The 25,349-nt window shown below is 32.5% G+C and overlaps 1 pseudogene across 1 annotated transcript; it reads left to right on the top strand.

The window, feature by feature from the left end:
* Nucleotides 1-17,853: 17,853 nt before the first annotated feature.
* Nucleotides 17,854-19,403, top strand: LOC120075816 (VQ motif-containing protein 9 pseudogene; annotated as a pseudogene). The gene has a single exon (XR_016528974.1). The product of XR_016528974.1 is annotated as a VQ motif-containing protein 9 pseudogene (transcript).
* The last annotated feature ends 5,946 nt before the right edge of the window (nt 19,404-25,349 follow it).

The following is a 25,349-nucleotide window of genomic DNA, read 5'->3' as shown; positions in this document are numbered from 1 at the left end:
CAAATAAGATGACAAAAATGTGATAATTTAATTCTATCAAATTTTAGCAAATAAATAAGAACAAACTAAAACATACAATAAATTGCTTAAATTAATTAAAAAAATAAAAAGGAAAGAGTTAGAGAAGAAGACACCGTAATTTTTATAGTGGTTCGGTCAAACTCGACCTACTCTACTCCCCAAGCGCCTCGTGGGAATTTGAATAAAATCTTTCTTATTCTTTCCACGGATTAAAGCCCAACCTTACACCACCGCTCATTTTACGGGTTCAAGAGCAAACCCAATCCTTTCCACGGTTTAGGATCAAACCGTTACAAATGTTGGAATTTTTTAAGAACATAATACAACTCTCACTAGAGTAGATTTACAAGTTGCACTCAACAGATTTATCCTCACAATACAATAACACTCTCTAAAGAATAAGATAAAAAAAATCGGGAACTTAGAGAGAGCAACAATGGAACTTTTGAGTTTTGGAGGATTATGAAATGTAAAATTTGTTGGTTTAAAATTTGGAGAGGAAGATGGTTTATATAGAGATGGAAAATTTTTTAGAAACTACAATTAATTTGGACCATTGGATTTTGGAAAAGAAAAATAAACGGTGGAGATTTTAAACTAAACTAGTCGTTAGATACAAACAAAATATAATATTAAATTCCTTTCCTTTTGAAATTCATTTTCTTTTTAAAATTAATCCAAAAAATAAAAAAACATACCATGTGTCAAAAACTAGCTGTTAGACACAAACATCAAATAATATTAAATTCATTTTCCTTTTAATTCATTTTCCTTTTAATTTCATCCTCTTTAAAGTCAATCCAAAAATACATAGACTCTGCCTTTATCGAGATTCTCGTAAATCAACATCGGGATCAGTGTTCACTCTGAATGGAGGGGTTGTAGTGTGCCGAAGCATCAAGCAAGGATGCATGTAGACGTAACTAGACCATTTGCATGTAGACATGTGATAGTATATTGGTTGAATGGTGGATCATTAAGAGATTAACATATGATGGACTTTTGATTTTTGGATTGATTTAAAATTAAAAAAAATTGAAATTAAAAAAAAATTTGAAAGGAAAATAAATTTAATATTATTTTATGTTTGTGTCTAACGACTAGTTTTTTTACACATGGTATGTTTTTTATTTTTGGATTGACTTTAAAGAGAATGAATTTTTTAAAAAAAGAATTAAAAGGAAAATGAATTTAATATTATTTTATGTTTGTGTCTAACGGCTAGTTTTTGACACATGGTATGTTTTTTTATTTTTTGGATTAATTTTAAAAAGAAAATGAATTTAAAAAGAAAATGAATTTAATATTATATTTTGTTTGTATCTAACGATTTGTTTAGTTTAAAATCTCCACCATTGATTTTTTTTTCCAAAATCCAATGGTCCAAATTAATTGTGGTTTCTAAAATTTTTTCCATCTCTATATAAACTATCTTCTTCTCCAATTTTTAAAACAAACAAATTTTATATTTCATAATCCTCCAAAACTCAAAGTTTCATTGTTGCTCTCTCTAAGTTCCCAATTTTTTTTTTCTTTTCATCTTATTCTTGAGAGTGTTATTGTATTGTGAGGATAAACTTGTTGAGTGCTTAAACTTGTAAATTCACTCTAGTGAGAGTTGTATTGTGTTCTTCAAAAATTCCAACATTTGTAACGGTTTGATCCTAAACCGTGGAAAAGATTGGGTTTGCTCTTAAACCCGTAAAATGAGCTAAGATTGGGCTCTAATCCGTGGAAAGAGTCAGAAAGATTTTATTCAAATTCCCAAGAGGCGCTTGGGGAGTGAAGTTGGTCGAGTTTGACCGAACCACTATAAAAATTACGGTGTCTTCTTCTCTAACTCTTTCCTTTTTATTTTTGTAATTAATTTAAGCAATTTATTGTATGTTTTAGTTTGTTCTAATTTATTTGTTAAAATTTGATAGAATTAAATTATCACATTTTTGTCATCTTATTTGTTGCATAAATTAAAATTTTCTTATTATTTATAAAAAGTGTATTAATTAGTTTAATTGGGTTAATTTAGAAAAAAAAGTTTAATTAAACCCTATTCACCCCCTCTAGGGTTGCCATATCGATCCAACAATTGGTATCAGAGCGGGCTTTTTTTGAAATATTTATTTCTTGATAAACTTAATTGTTTTTTTAGTTATGGCAACTTTAGGTTTTATCCCTTTTACCGATAGTCAATCTATTACAAAGCCTTCTTTCTTTAATGGTACTAATTATAGTTATTGAAAAAATAGAATGAGATTTTTCTTGCTTTCTATTGATTATGATTTATGGGATATTGTTGAGGAAGGTTTTAAAATTCCAACAAAAGATGTTGATGGTGTTAGCACTATAAAACCTAAGGAAGAATGGTCAATAAATGAAAAGAAAACATGCTCTTTAAATGTCAAAGCTATTAATTGCTTATTTTGTGCTTTGAATGAAGTTGAATATAATAGAGTGTCTATTTGCAAAATCGCTAAAGAGATATGGGATAAATTAGAAATTACTCATGAAGGAACTAGTCAAGTAAAAGAAACAAAGATTGACATGTTAGTTCATCAATATGAAATGTTTAAAATTGATGAAAATGAAGCTATTTCCGATATGTTTATTAGATTTACTAACATTGTCAATGCTTTAGAAGGACTTGGGAAAAAGTACTCAAATCTTGAGAAGATAAAGAAGCTATTGTGGTCTTTGCCTAAACAATGGGAGCCTAAAGTCACCGCCATTCAAGAGGCAAAAGATCTCAAATCTCTCTCCATTGATGAACTCATGGGCTCGTTGTTGACGCATGAGATAAAGATCAAGAAAAACATGGAGGATGAGAAGAAAAAGAAAGAAAAGAGTATAGATTTAAAGACCATCTCTTTAGAAGTTGACTCCCAAGATGAAGATGGCCTTGATGAAGATGATATTGCCTATCTTTCACGTAAGTATAAAAACTTCATCAAGAGAAAGAAGCAATTCAAGAAGCATCTCTCCAACCAAAAAGAGTCAAAAGGTGAAAAGAGCAACAAAGATGAGGTAATATGCTATGAATGCAAGAAGCCGGGTCATATTAGAACCGATTGTCCTTTTCTCAAATCATCCAAGAAATCCAAGAAGAAAGCAATGAAAGCTACTTGGGATGATAGCGATGAAAGCGAAAGTAGGAGTGATAATGAAGAAGTGGCCAATTTTTGCTTCATGGCTCATAGTGACAAAGAGGATGAACAAAATGATGAGGTAACTCTAGAACCTCTTTCTTATAATGAATTTTCGAAGCTTTTGAAAATATGCAAAATGATTTAGAAAAACTTAGTTCTAAGTATGTTGTGCTTAAAAAGAAATACAATGTTTTATCTAGTAAAAATAAGTCTTTACTTGAAAAAATTGCTTGCTTAAAAGAGAATGAGCATGATGCTATGCATATTGATGAAATGAATATCTCTTGTGACAAGCATGCTTTTGATTGTGATGAGAAAAATGCCTTGCTTGATAAAGTTTAATTTCTTCAGCATGATAGTTGTGAAAAAGATAATTTGATTAAATTACTCAAAGAAAAGGAATTTAGTGTTTTGCAAGAACTTGATAAGGCTAAAGAATCTATTAAAAAGTTGACAATAGGTGCTCAAATATTAGACAAGGTAATTGAAGTAGGCAAGTCTTTTGGTGATAAAAGAGGTTTAGGCTATATTGATGAATGTTCTACTCCTTCAAGTTCTAAAACTATCTTTGTTAAAGCATCTCATAATATGCCTAAGGTTGTGTCTAAGCATGTTAAATCTAACTTTGTGCTTATGTCATTATTGTGGTGTTGAAGGCCATATTAGACCTAAGTGTTTTAAATTGAAATATGCTTATACTACTTCTCCAAGAAGAAATTTTTCTCAAAGGGCAAAGTTTCACAATGCTCCAAGGAATAATTTCTCCAAGAAAAGTAGAGTGCATAACTTTGTTGTAAGAAATAAATCTCTGCATAATGTTGTTTGTTTCTCATGTGGCAAGTTTGGACATACAATTTATTCTTGTTACTTGTCTAAATCCAATGCCTTAAATGTCTATGCAAAAATGAAATGGATTCCCAAGCTTGTCAATGCTAACCATCTAGGACCCAAACAAGTGTGGGTACAAAAGAATCAAACTTGAACATTTGTGTTTGTAGGTTTGTTTGAAAGTCTCTAAGAAAACAAGTGGTACTTGGATAGTGGTTGCTCGAGGTACATGACGGGAGACCCATCCAAGTTTGTCTCTCTCTCCAAAAAGGATGAAGGTCTTGTAACCTTTGGTGACAACAAGAAAGGTAAAATAATTGGTAAAGGTAGTATAGGTAATGAATCTTCTATTTTAATTGAAAATGTACTTTTGGTTGATGGTTTGAAGCATGATTTACTTAGTATTAATCAATTGTGTGATTAAGGCTTTAGAGTTGTGTTTGATAAAAAGAATTGCATCATTGAAAATGCTAGTGATAGAAAAGTTATATTTGTTGGAAATAGAGATGAAAATGTTTATACTATTGATTTGAATGATTGTCCTATTAATGATAAATGTTTATCGGCTTTGCATAATGATTCTTGGTTATGGCATAGAAGACTAGGACATGCTAGCATGCACTTAATTTCAAATATTTTCAAGAATTCTTTGGTTAGAGGTCTTCCCAAATTTAAATTTGAAAAAGACAAAGTTTGTGATGCTTGTCAAATGGGTAAGCAAACTAAGTCTTCTTTCAAATCTAAAAATGTAATCTCTACAACTAGATCCCTTCAACTATTACACACGGACTTATTTGGCCCCTCTAGAGTTGCTAGTTTTGGAGGGAACTATTATGTCTTTGTGATAGTTGATGATTTTTCAAGATTTACTTAGGTTTTGATGCTAAAACATAAGGATGATGGTTTGAAAAGCTTTTCTAGTTTTGCAAAAAGAGTTCAAAATGAAAAAGGTTTTTTGATTTCTAAAATTAGGAGTGATCATGGAGGAGAATTTAATAGCAATGCTTTTGAAACTTTTTGTGAAGAAAATGGTTTTTCTCATGATTTCTCCGCTCCAAGAACTCCTCAACAAAATGGTGTAGTTGAAAGGAAAAATCATATTTTGCAAGAATTTGCTAGATCAATGTTGTATGAGTATGGTTTACCTACATACTTTTGCGTGGAAGCCGTTAACTCCGTTTGTTATGTTTTAAATAGAGTTTTAATTAGACCTTCTTGGGATAAAACTCCTTCTGAACAAAATTCCAAATATTGGGTATTTCAAAGTTTTTGGTTGCAAATGTTTTATTTTGAATAACAAAGAAAAACTTGGAAAATTTGATTCTAAGACAGATGTTGGTATTTTTCTTGGCTATTCCTCTACTAGTAAAGCTTATAGAGTTTTCAATAAAAGAACTTTAGTAATTGAGAAATCTATGTATGTAGTATTTGATGAATCTTGCAATGTTATTTATAATGAGCCTTTTTATAGTGATGTTTTAGAAGAAAATTTTGGAGATTTACTTGTTAGTGACAAAGGCAAGGAAATTGTTTCAAGTAAGCAAGAGGTGAGCTTAATCGAAAAAAACGATGTTGGTTCTTCATCCATGCCTAAAGAGTGGAGGTATGCTCATTCCCATCCCAAAGAATTAATTCTTGGTGATCCCGAACAAGGTGTGAAAACTCGTTCCTCTCTTAATATGTTTAATAATCTTGCTTTGTTTCTCAAATTGAACCAAAAAATTTTAAAGATGCCGGAAATGATGAATTTTTATTTTAGCTATGCAAGAAGAATTAAATCAATTTGAAAGGAATAAAGTTTGGGAGTTAGTCCCTAGGCCCTCTCATGCTTCTATAATTGGAACTAAATGGGTCTTTAGAAATAAAATGGATGAAAATGGAAATATCATTAAAAATAAAGCTAGACTTGTAGCTCAAGGTTATTGTCAAGAGGAAGGAATAGATTATGAAGAAACTTTTGCACCCATTGCTAGATTAGAAGCTATTAGAATGTTGCTTGCTTTTGCTTCTTATAAGAATTTCATTTTGTATCAAATGGATGTGAAAAGTGCATTTTTAAATGGTTATATCATGGAGGAAGTTTATGTAGAACAACCTCCGGGGTTTGAAAGTTTTGATTTTCCTAATCATGTCTATAAGTTGAAAAATGCTCTTTATGGCTTAAAACAAGCTCCAAGAGCTTGGTATGATAGACTTAGTAATTTTTTGCTTGAGAATGGATTTAAAATGGGTAAAATTGATACTACTCTTTTTATTAAGACTAAAAAAAATGATATGCTTTTAGTACAAATATATGAGGATGATATTATTTTTGGTTCTACTAATCCATCTTTGTGTGAAGAATTTTCTAAGTGTATGCATAGTGAATTTGAGATGAGTATGATGGGAGAACTTAGCTTCTTCCTTGGACTCCAAATCAAACAACTCAAGGATGATATTTTCATAAGTCAAGAAAAATACACAAGGGATTTGCTCAAAAGGTTCAAATTCAATGAAGGTAAAATTGCAAAAACTCCTATGAGCACATCCACTAAGCTTGACAAGGATGAAAAAGGTAAGCGTGTAGATATAAAAACTTATAGAGGTATGATTGGATCTTTACTTTATTTAATCGCTAGTAGACCCGATATTATGTTTAGTGTATGTCTTTGTGCTAGATTTCAATCTTGTCCTAAGGAATCACATTTACATACCGTTAAAAGAATTTTTAAATATTTGCTTGATACTATTGTTTTAGGCTTATGGTATCCTAGAAATGTTGAATTTAATTTGGTAGGATATTCCGATGTGGATTTTGCGGGTAGTTTACTTGTCCTTAGTTTCTTGGTTTAGTAAAAAGCAAAATTCGGTTGCCTTATCCACTACCGAAGCGGAATATATTGCAGTTGCTAGTTGTTGTGCTCAAATTCTTTGGATGAAACAAACTCTTTGTGATTTTGGATTAAAGTTTGATAATGTGCCTATATTTTGTGATAATACTAGTGCTATTAATTTGAGTAAAAATCCTATACATCATTCTAGGACTAAGCATATTGATATTAGGCATCACTTTATTAGAGAGCATGTGCAAAATGATAATATTACTCTTGAATTTGTAGGCTCTAATAATCAATTAGCGGATATTTTTATCAAGCCTTTGAATGAAGAAAACTTTTACAAAAATAGGCTTGAGCTCGGTATTATTCGTTGTGATGCCTCTTGATTTTATAATTTTACTTGTTAAATCTTTTAGAAGACATTTTGATAGGGGAGATATGGAAAGCATGTGTTAATATTCTTAGGGGGAGTTGTGTTAAATTTATGTTTATATTTTTAAGGGAAACATTTATATAGTTCTAAATTTTCTTAATTATTCTTTTTGATGATTCCAAAGGGGGAGAAGTTTAAGAAAAATATGCTATAAATTTGTTATGATTTTAATTGTATTAATTAGGGGGGAGAATTTATTTTTTTGAGTAAATTTCAAGAATGATCTTTATGGTGATATGTTGAATTTTATTATGTGCTACATATGGTTTACATGTATTTCAAGCTATTTTTCTTGAATGGTTTGTCATCATAAAAAAGGGGAGATTCTTGGATTTTTGGCCTTTAATCTCAAATTAATTCATTAATCAATGTTTTGATGATAACAAACTCAATTGTCAATTACTGAAAATCTTAGTGTTTTAATATGTCCATAGCATAGAGCTCGAAACAACGATTCCAAAACCTCTTGAATCACTCAAATCAGAGTTAAAACGAACACGATATGACTGAAACAATTCTATAGAGAAAATACCGTAGTGGATGACGTGGCATAACCAGACCATTTGCATGTAGACATGTGGCAACATATTGGTTAAATGGTGGATCATTAGGAGATTAACATATGATAGACTTTTGATTTTTGGATTGTTTTAAAATAAAAAAAATTGAAATTAAAAAGAAATTTAAAAGAAAAATAAATTTAATATTATTTTATGTTTGTGTCTAACGGCTAGTTTTTTTACACATGGTATGTTTTTTATTTTTGGATTGACTTTAAAGAGAATGAATTTTAAAAAAAAAAGAATTAAAAGGAAAATGAATTTAATATTATTTTATGTTTGTGTCTAACGGCTAGTTTTTGACACATGGTATGTTTTTTTATTTTTTGGATTAATTTTAAAAAGAAAATAAATTTCAAAAGGAAATGAATTTAATATTATATTTTGTTTGTATCTAACGACTAGTTTAGTTTAAAATCTCCACCATTGATTTTTCTTTTCCAAAATCCAATGGTCCAAATTAATTGTGGTTTCTAAAAATTTTTCTATCTCTATATAACCATCTTCCTCTCCAAATTTTAAACCAACAAATTTTACATTTCATAATCCTCCAAAACTCAAAAGTTCCATTGTTACTCCCTCTAAGTTCCCAATTTTTTTTATCTTATTCTTGAGAGAGTGTTATTGTATTGTGAGGATAAATTTGTTGGGTACTTAAACTTGTAAATCCACTCTACTGAGTTGTATTGTGTTCTTCAAAAATTCTAACATTTGTAACGGTTTGATCCTAAACCGTGGAAAGGATCGGGTTTTTCTCTTGAACTCGTAAAAGAAGCAGTGGTGTAACGGTTGGGCTTTAATCCATGGAAAGAGTCGGAAAGATTTTATTCAAATTCCCAAGAGGCACTTGGGGAGTGGAGTAGGTCGAGTTTGACCGAACCACTATAAAAATTACGGTGTCTTCCTCTCTAACTCTTTCCTTTTTATTTTTGCAATTAATTTAAACAATTTATTATATGTTTTAGTTTGTTCTTATTTATTTGCTAAGATAGAATTAAATTATCACATTTTTGTCATCTTATTTGTTGCATAAATTGAATTTTTCTTATTATTTATAAAAAATGTATTAATTAGTTTAATTGGGTTAATTTAGAAAAAAAAAAGTTTAATTAAACCCTATTCACCCCCCCCCCCTCTAGGGTTGTTATATCGATCCAACACCAAGGTAGCCATTGTGGTTATGTCCTTACTCAAATCGACTGAGTTCGAGGTTTTGAAGGTCATTCATTATGTGTTTGGGTTGTTCGTGTGGTGGTTGTTGTTGATCGTGCTGTGTTGCGGTCTTTGTGTTCAATCGTTTGTGTACTGCTGCCTTGGCGACCGATCGAGCGTTTCTGATTGAGAGAGTTTGAAGATTCCGTTTCTTGACTGTAATTGTTAGTGTTCAATTTCGAGTGAAATTTGGAACGATCATTCCGCTGCTCATGGAAATCCTTATGTTTTATTTCCTTCAACATTTACTGTAAACAAAATAGATTATGCATCAAAACATAAATTACAACATGCTTTTGAATAAGAAATAAGAGTTCAAGTGATCATACCTTTAAAGATCTCTTCTTCACGTTAATCCCTCGAACCAACATGAACACTTCGAACAAGCATGGACACTCCAAACAACAACAAGAACTCGAACCAAAGAGAGAGGACACTACCACTTAGTTATCTTGGTATTCTCGGTGTGAGAACCCAGGAGTGGTGGACTCTGGCTATTTTGGTTAGAAGGGAGTTTGTGGTTTGGAGGTGAAAGACAATTGAAGAGAAAACCACTATCGCATAGAGTTTCGTTCAATGGTGTAGGCGATCAAGCTAGTTTACATCACTTCCACATATGGGGTTGCCCAACACATGTGCTTGAGGCAAATCCCAAGAAGTTGGAATCACGGTCGAGGTTGTGCCTCTTTGTAGGCTACCCCAAAGGTACACAAAGGTGTTACTTTTATGATCCTCTGAAAATAGGATGTTTGTTTCCACGAACGCTACTTTCCTGGAAGAGGATCATATTAGGGCGCACAATCCACGTAGTAAAGTCGTGTTACATGAGCTTTCCAACGAAACTACTAAAACTTCAACAAGAGTTGTCGATGGACCTACTTCATTAGTCAAAGTTGTTGATGATAGTTCATCTGGTAGATCGGTTCCACCTCAAGAGTTGAGAGAACCTCAACGCAGTGGGAGGGTTACGAACTCGCCTGATCGCTATCTGGGTTTCACGAAAATTCTAGCTATGGTGGTAGATGGCAACGTTGAGGATCCGTTGTCTTATCAAAAGGCAATGAAGGATGTTGATCAGGATGAATGAGTCAAAGCCATGAATCTCGAGATGGAGTCAATGTACTTCAACTCAGTATGGGATCTTGTAGATCAGCCTGATGGGGTAAGACCTATAGGTTGTAAATGGATCTACAAGCGTAAACGGGGTGCTGATGGGAAGGTGCAAACCTTCAAGGCTTGACTTGTGGCAAAGGGTTATACCCAAGTGGAGGGAGTCGACTATGAGGAGACTTTTTCACCTATTGCCATGTTAAAGTCAATCCGCATCCTCCTGTCCATTGCCACTTATTATAATTATAAGATCTGGAAAATGGACGTCAAAACGACTTTTCTGAATGAGGAGACCATTTACATGGTGCAACCTGAAGGATTCATTGCCCAAGGTTAAGAGTAAAATGTTTGCAAACTAAATCGGTCCATTTATGGGCTGAAACATGCGTCTCAATCTTGGAATATTTGATTTGATCCTGCGATCAAATCGTATGGCTTTGACCAAAACGTTGATGAACTTTGTGTTTACAAGAAGATTGTCAACAGTTCAGTAGTTTTCTTAGTATTGTATGTAGACGATATACTACTCATTGGGAATGATGTAGGTCTACTGACTACAGTTAAGAACTGGCTAGCGACCCAATTCCAAATGAAAGATTTGGGAGAGGCTCAGTTTGTTCTGGGTATACAGATCTTTCGGAATCGTAAGAACAAAGTACTAGTGTTGTCCCAGGCATCGTACATTGACAAGATCTTGCTCAAGTACTCGATGCAGGACTCCAAAAGGGGCCCACTACCATTCAGGCATGAAGTCACTTTGTTTAAGGACATGTGTCCTAAGATGCCTCAAGAGGTTGAGGAGATGAGATGGGTTCCATATGCATCTGTCTTTAGCAGTTTAATGTATGTGATGCTCTGCACAAGGCCAGACATTTACTATGCTGTAGGAATAGTTAGTAGGTATCAATCTAACCCAGGCTAGAGTCACTGGACCACAATTAAGAACATCCTCAAGTATCTTCGGAGAACGAGGGACTACATGTTCGTGTATGGGTCTAGGGATTTGATCCTTGCTGGATACACGGATTCTGACTTTCAGATTGATAAAGACTCTTGGAAGTCTACTTCAGGATCAGTTTTTACTCTTAACAGAGGAGTCGTAGTGTGGCGGAGCACTAACAGGGGTGCATCGCCGACTCCAAGATGGAGGCCGAGTACGTAGCGGCTTGTGAAACTGCTAAGGAGGCCGTCTGGCTCAGGAAATTCTTGACAGAGCTGGAAGTTGTTCCAGATATATCTAGCCCCATCACCCTCTATTGTGACAATAATGGTGTTGTGGGGAGCTGGGAACTCAGCTACACAAGACGGAATTCACTCTTTCCCCGAAGCAGGGTTAAGTAGATAGATTGCTCCCTTAAGGGCTAATTCCGGGGCTTGAACAATGTGTCGCCACACCTTCTCATGGCCTGAGAAGTGTTTACTCATAGTAGGACTATGATGTATTGTTCATTAGAGGATTCAGTGATATTTAAGGAGTCAGATGTAACTACATGGACAAAATGGTAAATAGGCCTAGTTGTACTTACGAGTGATTTATGAAAGCTCATCATACTGTTGATTGGTTATATTCAATGGATACATAAATATAACTGTAGTGAGAAAAGAGCAACTATTGATCTTTAGTGGAGTGCCCGACAGTTAACGGATGGTGGATATCGTTATTGAAGAGTTTAGTCAGTTATTCACGTACTGTTGGAGCTTCAAGCTACAGGTTCATAAGGTCCCCTTGGTAGCTTAATAGATTCAAGTTGAGAATCAGTTTTTGGGTTAGTTTTTTAAATGTTCAAATTAACAAGAGGGAATTTGATTATATATGATATAATTAAATTGATTCAATTATATGTGATATAATTGATTTGATGTATTAGATACATTAATTGGAGGAATTAATATAAATATGATTTATATTAAATAAAGGAGAAAATGAGCTATGGTTTAAATATTACATATGATGTGATATTAAAACTATAGGTTATAAATATAATATGATAAATTAGTTATTATATTTATTTATAATAAAAACAATTATAAGATAATTGTTTGGTTGGTTATTCTCTCCTTTAACTATAAGAGTGGGTAGTTTCTTTCATTTTTAATAACTGAAGAATAAAAGTGAAAATTGTTTTCATTTTTCATTATCGCATAACATTCGATCGAGAGAAAGAAAGAGCTATATGATAGCCCTTTGAGAGAGTGGACGACGAGCGAGTTTACTAGATGACTACCTCTCATTTACTAGACGATCGAGTACCCTATCTATACGGTATACCTTCTAATTCTCCCACTTACTCGATCGTTTAACTCAATCGTATACTTCCTCCTTCCCTCTACCAAATTCACACAGAGTCCATACCTCCTGGATTCTCACAAGAATACCAAGGCAACCGAGTGATAGTATCTAGTGGTGTTGTTCGAGAGTCGAGGATCGAGTATTACTAGATTGGGTTCGAAGATCTCACAGTTCGTGAAATCACTGGATGTTCATTACATTCGTGCTCGTGATCTAGTTTGTTGGGACGCATGACTGGTGTAGATCTAGGAAATACTTGAAGAAGAGTCCTTCAAAGCTATGATATTCGATTTCCTTTGTTTTTAATTGAAAAGCATGTTGTAATTTACTCGATGATGCATAACTGTAGTTGTATGTTTGTAGATGTTTTATTCTTTCACAATGGTTTTTGGAACGATCTTGCTTCTGTTCAATGGTTCTCTTGAATAAAAGTTCCTAAATATTCTTGGTGTCATGGATTGCAATCATGTACAGAGGGGGAGTATTATAAATTAGCACATTATGCTATCATCTACTATTTTTAGATTCTGTTTTTATTTGTTCCTATTCTTTAGGTTACTTAGTCCATCTTCAGTGTAACTTGCTCTTGGAGTCATGGATCGCAATCATGTACTAAGGGAGGGTATTACAAATTAGCGCATTATGTTGTCAGCTACTATTTTTAGATTCTGTTTTTTGTTTGTTCCTGTTCTTTAGGTTACTTAGTCTATCTTCAGTGTAACTACTTTAATTTAATTTCTGCTGAATTTTGTTTAGATTTTTATAGGGAAGTTTGTTAGCAGTAGCTCTATCAATTCCCTTTAATTTCTTTACTGCTGGACAGAATAATAGAAAGAGAGCATTTAATTCATATTTATTGAGTTCTCTTTGTGTTATTGACGGCGGTTGGAGCGGCGAGATCTGGAGCAAATGGCCAACAATGCACCTGCAGATGGCAGCGGTTTGCGACAGAGAGGCGGCGTCTGATCGATGACTGATGGCGGCGCTGGTTGTTGAAGGAGAAGAAAATTGAGGGGGTCTAAGAAGAAATGAATTAAATTCCAAATCTTTCCCTTTTCTAATCCTTGCACGCTTCTCGAGGGAAGACGCATGCACAAAAATACGTTTGAACGATCAAGGGACCATCATTTATCCCTATATATCTTTTCGTAGTGGGTGTATGATCTAGACCATACATATGAAACGTCACAATCTAATTGTGGAGATATGTTTAATCAAACAATAATTACATCCTTTGCAACATTACAACTATCTGAATCAAATTGGTTAAATAATGAAGTAATGTATTATTTCGTGAATGGGTGTGTTACAATTATTCAAGTCAAACTATAAAAAAGACTCTCTCAATATTAGAAACTCTTTAAACATTTTTTTTTTCTGAAAACTAAAATAGAACTATAAATTTCACTTGCATTTTAGTAGATTTAAAAGTTCCTAAACAATTTAGAGGTATTTTTTTAAAAAAAATATTTTAATTTTGACATGTCATTTTAAACCAAGAAAACAAAACAAAACAAAAAAATCATTTTTTTTCCCTCTCGCATCTCTCTCCTCTCTCCACCCTCTTTTTTCTTCTTCCTCTCCCATTCTTCCTTCTTAATAATGCTTGAAAGAGTGAGTTGAAGCATCAAATCCACACAACCCACCATTTACAAATGATGGGAAAATTGGAAGGTGATAAAGGAGCCATTTACAACTCTCTTCACCAAATTCCAAACAAAAACATAACATCACATACTTTGAGGAATGCGGCATCACCATTAGTGAGTGAGGAAAATGGAGTTGTTTGGTTTGGAAGGTGTTGAATCGATGGCGAATTAGAGTGTAAACAAAGTTTCACATTAATTAGGGAAGAAGTGATCATGGATATATAAATATAGATAACTATCACAATTTACATGATGCCTTTCGTATGAAACCAAAAGCAAAGTCATAAAAGTTTTTGTCTAAAGTGGACAATATCAGAGAAAGGTAGAGGAAATTAGAGTCAACAAGATAACTCTATCAAGCTCATTTGTGGAGAAGTAGATATTTATTCGAAGAGGGGAGATTAAGGGTGTGACAGATGGTCAACAATAAGTGTATTCCATAAAAAATGATTTATAGTTGTGCTTTACCTGGCTTTGCAACTAGGCTTTGATAAGAGCAAGCTCTCGTAAGCTATGAAGCACATATATAGATATACGATCCGATACGTCGATTCGTCAATTTCTAAAAAAACTAAGATACGGATACGTCTAAGGATACGTCACTTTTTTATATATTTTTTTAATATATATATTTTTAAAAAAACGAGGATATTGAAGATACATTTTTTTTCTTTAAAAAAATCTAGGATATAAATAAATTTAGTATACAAGTTAATAACAATAGCACAAAATAGAATACAAACACTGAAATACAATACAAAAAAGTAACATCTAAGATGTTGAAGTACAATAGTTAATAAAATACATATTGCAAAGAAGAAGAACAAAATATTAGAGAGAGAAGTATGAAGATAAACGAATAATTTATTGTTGAAGACGTCTAAATGATTTATATTTTAGTGGATTTTGTGGGGACTCAAATGTGAAAATGGAGATTAAATGATTCTAGTCTATGGTTTGGTCCGTTATTTATTTATTTTTCTTTTAGTTTTGGACTCAAGTAATGAGATTTTTAAATAAGTTGCCTGATTTTAGATTAGGAAATATTATATGAGTTACTTGCCTTTTTTTCTTTAAACAAAGTATGTATAAAAATAGATACGTCAAATCGCATGTCAGATACGTATCTGAAAAGTATATGAAAATATAGATACATCAAATCGCGTGTCAGATACGTATCTGTGAAGTATCTGGAAGTATCGGTATCAAATATGTATCGAATACTGATTCTTTGCCTCACATGAAATATCTGTGTTTCATAGCTCATAAGCAATCGAGAGTAAACAAAGGAAAAAAGACTCAAGGTAGTAGTTTGTTCAAGGTGTGGATAGTTAAGAATGCAAAAAAACCACATTGGTTAAGAAAGAAAGTGATTATGGGTATAGAAGTTAGAACAACTATCTCTATCGGTATGATGCATTTTGAGAAACATTTTTTAAAAAGTTTAAAATGATACGTGAGCATTTAAAATATTTTTTAAGAAAAAATACCTCTAAATTGTGTAAAGGTATTTAAAACCTATTTTTAAAAATTCAGGGACCAAAACGGTTCATCTTAGCACACCTATAACTAAAATTTAAGAATTTAAAAAAAAATATTTTTTTTATTAATAAATAATAGACATTTAACTTATTTAAAAATAATAAAATTGTTTATTTATTAATTTAAATATTTTTCTAAAATTTGATGGCTTTATAACTTTTCCTGAAACATCTATTGATACCAACATTTTACATTTTTTTATGGGTTATAATGTTAATTCGATTTATGTAACAAAAATTAACGAACCAAACCATTAGCATTACACTTTTTCCTGTACTGTCATAGATTTTGTTATCATTGATAATCATTGCATTGTTCTGTGGACCTAACATACCATATTTTTCACTTGAACTTTCAACAATGTTGCCAGTCCAATTCTTTTCAATTTTGAACGAATATGTATAGATTGTATGTTTTTAATGCATCACATTGTACAGATTCCCAATGAATCTTCACTACTTTCAAATAGGGTCCATCATCTTTATCTGCTAACATCTGCAGCCTTTCAAATTTAACTCACATACACTAAAAATGAACAAACTTCAAAATACGCAAATTAAAATAGTATTTTAACCTAAATTTATATTATATAATAGAAGTTAAAATTGTTTTACTTTTACTAAGAGGGTGTTTGAACCACCAACTTAACAAACTATTATAGTCCACGACCTACAATTAACTACCGTATTACCATTTCAAATATCTCTGGTTACAATGTATAAACAATCAGAATCAACATACTATTATAACCCACATGTTATAATAACCATCAACTATACTCAAGATCTCAAACGTCCTCTAAATTATAGAAACTAGATTAATATCATTTTTTTCTATACTTTAAGACTTGTTCAATTCTAGTTTGTATACATTCAAATATCCAATTTTAGTCCATGTACTTTCCAACATACCTTAAAATTAGCCTCTACTAGTTCATCGTTGATTTTTTAAAAATCTTTTTATTATCTGTTAACATTTTCACTATAATTTTTGGAAGCATAATCACATATTGTATTTTGCTAAAATTTATTATTATTATTTAACCAATTTTGATAAAATATAATTTTGAGGAACTAAATTTAAAATTTATTAAAAGTACAAGAACTAAAATTGAACAAACTTCAAAGTACACAAACTAAAACAATATTTTAACTTAAAAATGACTTTGAACTTTGCATTTTGTTTCGATACATCTTAATTGTTTTCAAAAGTTGCAATATTATTTTTAACAATTTTTATAAAGATTTCAAAAGTAACGCTTAGAGTAGAAAATCCTTTAGAATGTTGAACAAAATTTGAAATTTGCAACAATGTGGCACTGACTTAAAACACTTACCATCTATATTTTCGTTTTGAGTCATTGATGACACACTATTTCCAAGTTCCAATTTATATTTGAATATCTAAAGATTTTGAAGTTTTCAAACACCTATGAAAGATTAAAGGTAACATTGTAAGGTAACATTGCGATGGTTTTAACGATAAAAGGTATTTTTTTTTTTAAGCAAATGACAAAATTCACGTTCATTTTTTCACAACTTCGCCTTCTTTTTTTAGCACTACAAACACACCCTAACTAACAAAGATATCACTTAGAACCAAAAATCATCATCAAATCAAATGGAGTCTAATACATAAAATTGTCCCCAATATATCTTCCACAACATATAATTGCAAAATCATGTAAACAAAAGAGTTTATAATCCACATTAAATGATTAAAAGAAAAAGACAAAACGTTTCACCTACAGAATCTTGTACCGCTAATGGGTCCAATGTAAAAGAACATGATGATGATTTGTACAGACTTTGTCTCACACTTCCTAACCCACATAAAGAACACTGTATGATTCTTGACCTTTGACCAGCATCAGTGATTTTCAATTTGGTTTCCATGCACACAACAGAGAAATCAGAGAACCAATTAGCGAGTGGGATTACCTTTCCCATGTCATGCATTTAATTACGAAATTAGCAACAGTACCATTGGATTAAAAGTTTAGTAGTAAATGAAAAGAAGAAACAGCTGCTTACCTTCTTTTGCGGGTGTCATGTCCCCTCCCCTTTTGTAATTATACTGAAAGACAAAAAAAAAATAGAGTAATCAGAAGAGAGAGACAGATACAATGAGGACAACAGACAAGGTTACTTCTTTTGCTTTCACACCTTTTCATTAAGACACAAGAGTTTTAAGTTCAGCAAACCATAAATACTATATAAGATACCAACAATGCAGCAATGCCTATCAATAAAGTAGAAAATCATCCCAGTTTCAAAGAACGAAAAAAAAAAAAAAAAAAAAAAAAAGAGGTAGAAAATCATCTTTAGTGAATAAAAAAAACCAGTCAAAATAGTTTCAAAAGAAAGAAGATTGGCAAAGTTTCCATTGTTTCTAATTAATGAAGGGTTTCGATCATGTCAAATATCACTGCTCTTTCATTCAATCATGTTCAGAAAATTTCAAGCTTGAAATGATACATATATAGTGAGCAGCACAAAGGGTTTGTGTCCCTACTTACCGACTGTAGCTGCAAGAAGAAAGAGGCATAGGCCACGGCCACCATCCCCACCACTCCTAGAGCTGTCTGCTGCGAGCCCTGTTCCTGATCCATCTGTTTGTGTATAGATTAGAGAACAAAAATCAGAGTAAGGTCTGTGATTTGTTGGTATTAGAATATACATTATGGATAAAAACTGTCAAACATCTGTAGAATCAACCAGTACCAGTAGCAGTGCCACAGGAAGAGACCATAATAGTCTCAATCTCAGCAAAATAAGCCATAAGATCTCCAAGGCTACTTCCCAATCCCAGCTGAGAAAGCCCTGTTTTGATGCTCCTTTGAATCAAAATCATCCAAGCTTCAACCAAAATCCCCAAAATCGACTTCAATCGGAAACCCCTCCAGTTCAACCGCAGCAGCAACAGAATCTACAGGCGCAGCCGCAACAGCACCAGCCCCCGGTGTATAACATTAACAAGAATGATTTCAGAGATGTAGTTCAAAAGCTTACAGGCTCACCGGCGCACGAACGGTTCTCAAATCCTCCGCCTATTCAGCCTCCTAAACCCCAAAACTCTCGCCTGCAACGAATCCGCCCCCCTCCTCTAAACACCAACATGCCCCCTCCACAACGGTTACCAAACGGTTTCCACCCCCCAACCCCCCTGAATTTCGGCCTCACCGGACTGCCCATGGCGCCTCTATCGCCGTTGCCTCCACTTCCAGCCGTCCATGCGGCGGCTGAATCCCCTGTCTCCGCCTACATGCGATACATCCAAAATTCAATTACCACAGCCGATGCAAATCTACCGCCGCCGCAAGGATTCTCACCACTCGGCCCTCTGGCATCGTCCTGCTGGAACAATTTCACCTCACAGCAGCAAGGTTCGATGGCTCTCCCGCCATCGTCTGCAATGTTACAGGCACATCAGCAGTTTCAGGTAGCGCCATCATCGCCACTGGGATTCGGACGCTTGAACTCGCCAAGGTCGTCGTCGCACAATGTGTTGTCTTCCCCAAATCTGATGATGTTTCCAGCATCGACAGGTCAATTAGGGTTTCCACAGTTGCCGGTCTCGCCAACTGTGCCAGCCTCAAGCCCTAGATGGATCGGCGATTAGTCCTCTTCGAGCGGTACGTTCAAGAAACGTTGTCGTTTTATGTGTCAAAAGCCTCGGGAAAGAAAGAGGGGAAAATGCTATTCTATTATTTTATTATTCACCATGGAATTTAAATTGGGTACGTGTATTTTAAAATTGAAATGCAATGCCCTTTAGTTTTGATTTTTAGTCTTTAAAATTCTTTCAAAGAAAACATTTAAATTGTAGACTTGGTCGTTTGATGGAGAGGAGGTTAAGATTTTCGTTAAACATTCCTAAATAATCCCTACGAATAGAATTATTTAGGAAGATTTTATCAATTATAGAGATTAAGGGTCCGTTTGGATTTACTTATAAAAAAATATTTTTTAAAAAAATTTATTATTATTTAAATACTTTCAACAAAAATGATTGAAAATACATTTCAAAACTATTGTGAGTGGTTGTCAAAGTAATTATGAATCTCATGGAGAGTTTGATCCTAGCTTAGGATGAATGCTAGTGGCATGCTTAACACATCAAGTGGTATTTTTAGTGGTGAACGGGTGGGTAACGTGTAAGAACCTGCCCTTGGGAGGGGAACAACAGTTGGAAACGACTGCTAATACCTTGTACGCTGAGGAGTAAAAGGAGGAATCCGTTTGAGGAGCGCTATGACTTTTTACTATCGTCTGACCGTTACTGAGGCTTTTGCTTCTATTCAATATATAATGACGGAAGCTAACTTTGGTTGGTTAATCCGATCAGTTCATAGATGGTCGACAAGTATGATGGTCTTAACGATGATCCTGCACATATTTCGCGTATCTTACTAGTGGATTTTAAAAACCTCGTGAATTGACTTGGCCGCCTAATAACCAATCAAAATTGTAACATGTGTATTGGAAGCTATTCAAGTAATAGGGTCACCTTTGGTAGAGTTATTACCCCTTTGATAGGTGTACCGACACAAACTTTTAGTATTTTAAAATTTTTAGGAGAATACAAAATATTAAAATTTTATCTACAGGTCTATAATTCTATTAAAATTTTTACTTGTCATATTCATTATATTTTTTTAAATCCTTAAAATATAAAAATCAACCACAAAAATATCGCTAATTTAAATATAATATAAATAATAGATATTTGAACTAAAAAATAAAAAAGTATACATATATTTATTTATTAATCTAAATAGTTATTTTTTTATAATTTTTCTAGATTTTTTTTTTTGTTGACATCAACAAATTCTGAACACATTTTTATATTGAGTCAACATTTTTATCAATATCTACATTTTTCTTTTTATAACAATCGAGTCAATATTGACCTTTTAAATTTTAGTTGAATAGTAAAAATTTTAAAAACATTCTCAAATACCTTAAAATGGCATAAATGAGATTTTTTTTATTGCATAAAATCCCACTAATCAAGGTGTGACAATCTGGATATTTGTTTGTTAGCATCCAATTTGAACTTACTTTATGGCTCGTGTTCATCTCTTTTCTCACAAGTATAATGATTAAAAAAAATGAAAATATTTTTGTATAACACTTTTGGATAAATGGTAAGAGAATTTCAAAATATATTTTTAAACATTTCAATTTTTTCAACATTAACTTATTTTATATTTTCAAGTTAAAGCCAAACACAATCTAAGTTTTGTAACAAAACTTATTTTACTTTATTTTGGGATTGAATTGATTATGTCCATTACATTTTGTGGTTTGAAGTAGTGGTTGATTGTCTCAGTAAAGAAACCCCACATTCCCCATTCATCTTTTTTGAATTCAAATTCAGTCTTGTTTTACTTTTATGTTTTTCTTTTTTTGCAATAACTTTTTCAAGTTATTTGTGGAGTGATGTGAAGAAATATTGGTGATATACTGTTGACATATTTAATCAGTACAAAATGGAAAATAGGAATATAAAAAGGGGCCTATTTAGATACTACAACTAAATTATTGGTTTATCAAGTTAAGGCATCTTAGTTAAAACCCCTAGCGAAAATGAATAAAGAACATAAATACTATTTTGATTATTCCATATTAAAAAGCGTAATAATAAATGAATAAATAGGAAGAATATTCATACTTCTTTTCAGAAAGCATTGAACAGCCCATGAATATTGGATTAATGGCCAAAATACATTTATTTTGAATTCTCTTTGTAGACTAACTCCTTGTGAGGGACAACTCTTTGAACAACTTTCGTTAAATTACGAGTCTAATTCATGAAGATTTAGTTTGTGTTTAATAGGTCTTCGAATTTTAAGTTTTGTGTCTAGACTATTGAACTTAAAGTCGTATATAATAAATTCTTAAAACTTTTATGTTCAATAGGTCTATGATTTTTTTTTCCTTTTTTTGTTCGATAAATTATTGTTCTGTTCAATGTTTAGAGCTTTTATCATACATAAAAGAAAATTTTAAACTCTATTTGGTTCTGGATCTATTTTGCATATTTAAAAAGAAAATATAAATTTAACCATGAGAATATATTTGGTAAGCTTATCTTAAAATTTACAATAACTTTTCTTCTCAGTCCCTGTCCATCAACTTACATACATGTAATAGGAGGTTTTTTTTTTTTTTGGGAAAACAATTTAGAAAAATATAGTGGTTCTGAAACTATTTACAACTTTATGGTTGTTTTGGAGTTTTCGAGGGTGGAGATTTTGTGTAAAATATTTTGTTGAGAGTTCAACCCTCAACCTGTCAAAAATTAAAGAAGAAACCTTCGACCTAAAGGAAATTGAAGAGGAAAAAATTTGAAGAAGAAGTCAAGGGTTGAACCCTCGACCTGTCGAAAATTAAAAAAGACGTCGAGGGTTTGACCCTCGACCTAAAGGAAATTAAAAAAGACAACAAAATTTGAAGAAGACCCTTGACCTACAAAATTTAAACATGAGGTCGAGAGTTCAACCGGTTATTCGGGAATATTTTATTTAGTTTCTTTCCCCCGTACGCCGCATTAATCGCACACAATCGCTTAGTAAACTATGCGATCATTTAGTAATTATACATGATTGCACACAATCGTTTAGTAAATTACTAGACGATCGTTTAGTAATTATACACGATCGCACACAATCGTTTAGTAAATTACTTTACGATCGTTTAATAATTCTTTATTAACGTAACAATAGGTGCAAACTTCTGGAAAGAACAAATGAACGATGAACAACTTCTTTATTAGACGATAAGAATCAAACAAGATAATCGGTCACTTACCAGACGCTAAACGATCGTTTATAATCTCTCCACGATCGCTCAATATGACTAAACGATTGCTTACTAAATCCTCTGCGATCGCCCACAAACTCCTACACGATCGCTTAACTATTATTATTACACAATCGCTTCTCAGAACCTATACGATCGCCTACCTTTTACTATACGATCGTCTACCAAGTGTTATACGATCGCTGAGCTTTACTACACGATCGCTTAGTGGAAATAGACGATGATCGGCATGCTGCGATGACTTCTCCATGACAGCATCTTCCGAACTCCCACTCTCGAGAGCTCTCTTTCCTCACCACACAATCACGAACAAACTCCTACACGATTGCTTAGCTAGATCGTCTTCTCAGAATCTATACGATCGTCTACCAAATGCTACACGATCACTAAGGTTTAGTACACGATCGTCTAGTGGAAGTACACGATGAACTGCATGCTGTGATGGCTTCTCCACGACAGTGTCTTCCAAACTCCCACTCTCGAGAGCTTTCTTTCCTCACTACACGATCGCCCATAAACTCCTACACGATCGCTTAGCTATTACTATTAGACGATTGCCTTCTCAGAACCTATACGATCGCCTACCTTTTACTATACGATCGTCTACCAAGTGCTACACAATCGCTGAGTTTTACTACACGATTGTCTAGTGGAAGTAGACAATGATTGACACGCTGCGATGGCTTCTCCACGATAGCGTCTTATGAACTCCCACTCTCGAGAGCTCTCTTTCCTTACTACACGATCGCCCACAAATTCTTACATGATCGCTTAGTTATTACTATTAGACGATCGCGTTCTCATAACCTATACAATCGCCTACCTTTCACTATACGATCGTCTACCAAGTGCTACACGATCGCCTAGTGGAAATAGACGATGAGCGACACGCTGCGATGGCTTCTCCACGAAAACGTCTTCCGAACTCCCACTCTCGAGAGCTCCCTTTCCTCACTACACGATCGTCCAAAAACTCCTACATGATCGTTTAGCTATTACAATTAGACGATCACCTTCTCAAAACATATACGATCTCATACCTTTTACTATATGATCGTATACCAAGTTCTATACGATCGCTGAGCTTTATTACACGATCGCCTAGTGGAAGTACATGATCGCTTAGTATTATCCAAATGATCGCTAAGTATTAGCCTCGTACGCCATATTTTAAAAAAAAAAAAAAAAAAAAAAAAAGAAATCGGTCATGCGCGCGTCAGAGTGATTTGAACCCTCAACCTCCTTTAAAATGAATCTGAATCTTTGCAGCGTGTCAGCGTCTCGTCCCATCCCATTCATTTAATTTTCCCAACGCCGAACGCCCGTGGGTCAAGTTTTCAAAACTTGATCTTTAACCTTATAACTCCCCTCATCTCCTCTCATTTTCTCACACTTTTTCATTCCTTCATTCTCTCATTCTCACTGTCTTCAGCCTTCGTTCTCTCATTTTGCCTTCTTCGGACCTAATTAAAACTCTTACAAATTTGCTTCTGCCTTCTTCATTTCTTCATTGGCAAATCTTCTTCTTCTCCAACATTCGTCCATTAAATTGTGAGGTTTGTACCTTTACTATACAAAATTTTATTTCTTTTAAAAAAATAACTATAAATTTTGTTCCTATTCTCATACTGTTAACAAAAAAATCATATATTCTCATAATATTTTGTTTTTTTCGTAGTTTTTGTTGCCAAATAACGGAGAAAAGAGAGACCATTGTCACTTTAGGGAATAAAGTAAAACCACTATTAAATTTGTGAGTTTACTATTTATTTCTTACTAGATTTTTTATATTTAGTAGATCTATCATATTATTTTTTTAGTAGTTGTTGAATTCAATAATATTTACATATTGATGTTAGTAGTTCTTTCTCTATTAGTGTTAATCTTAGTAGTTGTTGTTAGTGTTAATCTTATTTATATTATGTTATACGAACATGTTAATCTTATTTATATTTTGTTTGTTTTTGTTTGTATTTAAGTATAGTTTATTGTTATATTTAAAAAGTTGATATTTATGCTTTAATATTTTTAGTTTAATACAAAATTATTATGATTTTTTGAAATATATTTCTTATAATATTTGATTTTTTCAGTATTAACTTTGAAAATATAGTTTAAAATAGTTTGAAAATTTTTTATTTGTTGTTATGTTTAAAAATGGTTATAAAAATTTTAATTTATTGTTATGTTTAAAAAGTTATGTTCATAAACCTTAAAAAGTTGATATTTATAATTTAAAAAGTTTAATACAAAATTATTGTGAATTTTTTAATATACTTCTTATAATATTTTATTTTATTTTTTGTATTAAAATTTAAAAAATAGTTTAAAAAAGTTTACCTTATTATAATGTTTAAAAAGTTGATGTTTATAGTTTAAAATTTTTAATATTTTTAGTTTAATATAAAATAATTGTGATTTTTCGTATAAATTTCTTATGATATTTGAAAAGTTTAATTTTTTGTTAGGTTTAAAAATAGTTATAAAAAGTTTAATTTGTTTAAAAATAGTTTAAAAAAGTTTATCTTATTGTGATTTTTTAAATATATTTCTTATTGTGACGTTTATTATGGTTTGTTTTTATTTAAGTTTGATAATTAGTAGAACAATTAGTAATGTATTGTTTGAAAATCAAGTGTTCGGGATTTATGTTGTTTACAAATGGTAATATGATTGATGGTATTGATAGAGTTGACTATGACCAACCACCAAGTGGGGGTTTTAGCATAAATGTGAATAGGGAATTGTATTGAACAAATTAGTTAGAAATAATATATAGATATCCTAACCTAGAACCATCATGATCAATAAGGTTTATGTCATTCCCTATTCCAAATGTACAAACTATGACCTTGATGTTCTCAATCGCGATGTCACCGCCGAATTTAGTGCATTTGTATGTAAATGTAATTAGAATA

Source organism: Benincasa hispida, chromosome 4, assembly GCF_027475165.1.
Source record: "Benincasa hispida cultivar pf3 chromosome 4, pf3_genome.v1.1, whole genome shotgun sequence".
Classification (NCBI taxonomy): domain Eukaryota; kingdom Viridiplantae; phylum Streptophyta; class Magnoliopsida; order Cucurbitales; family Cucurbitaceae; genus Benincasa; species Benincasa hispida.
The sequence above is the reverse complement of the archived record's forward strand: the minus strand, read 5'-3'. Positions and strand labels throughout refer to the sequence as shown.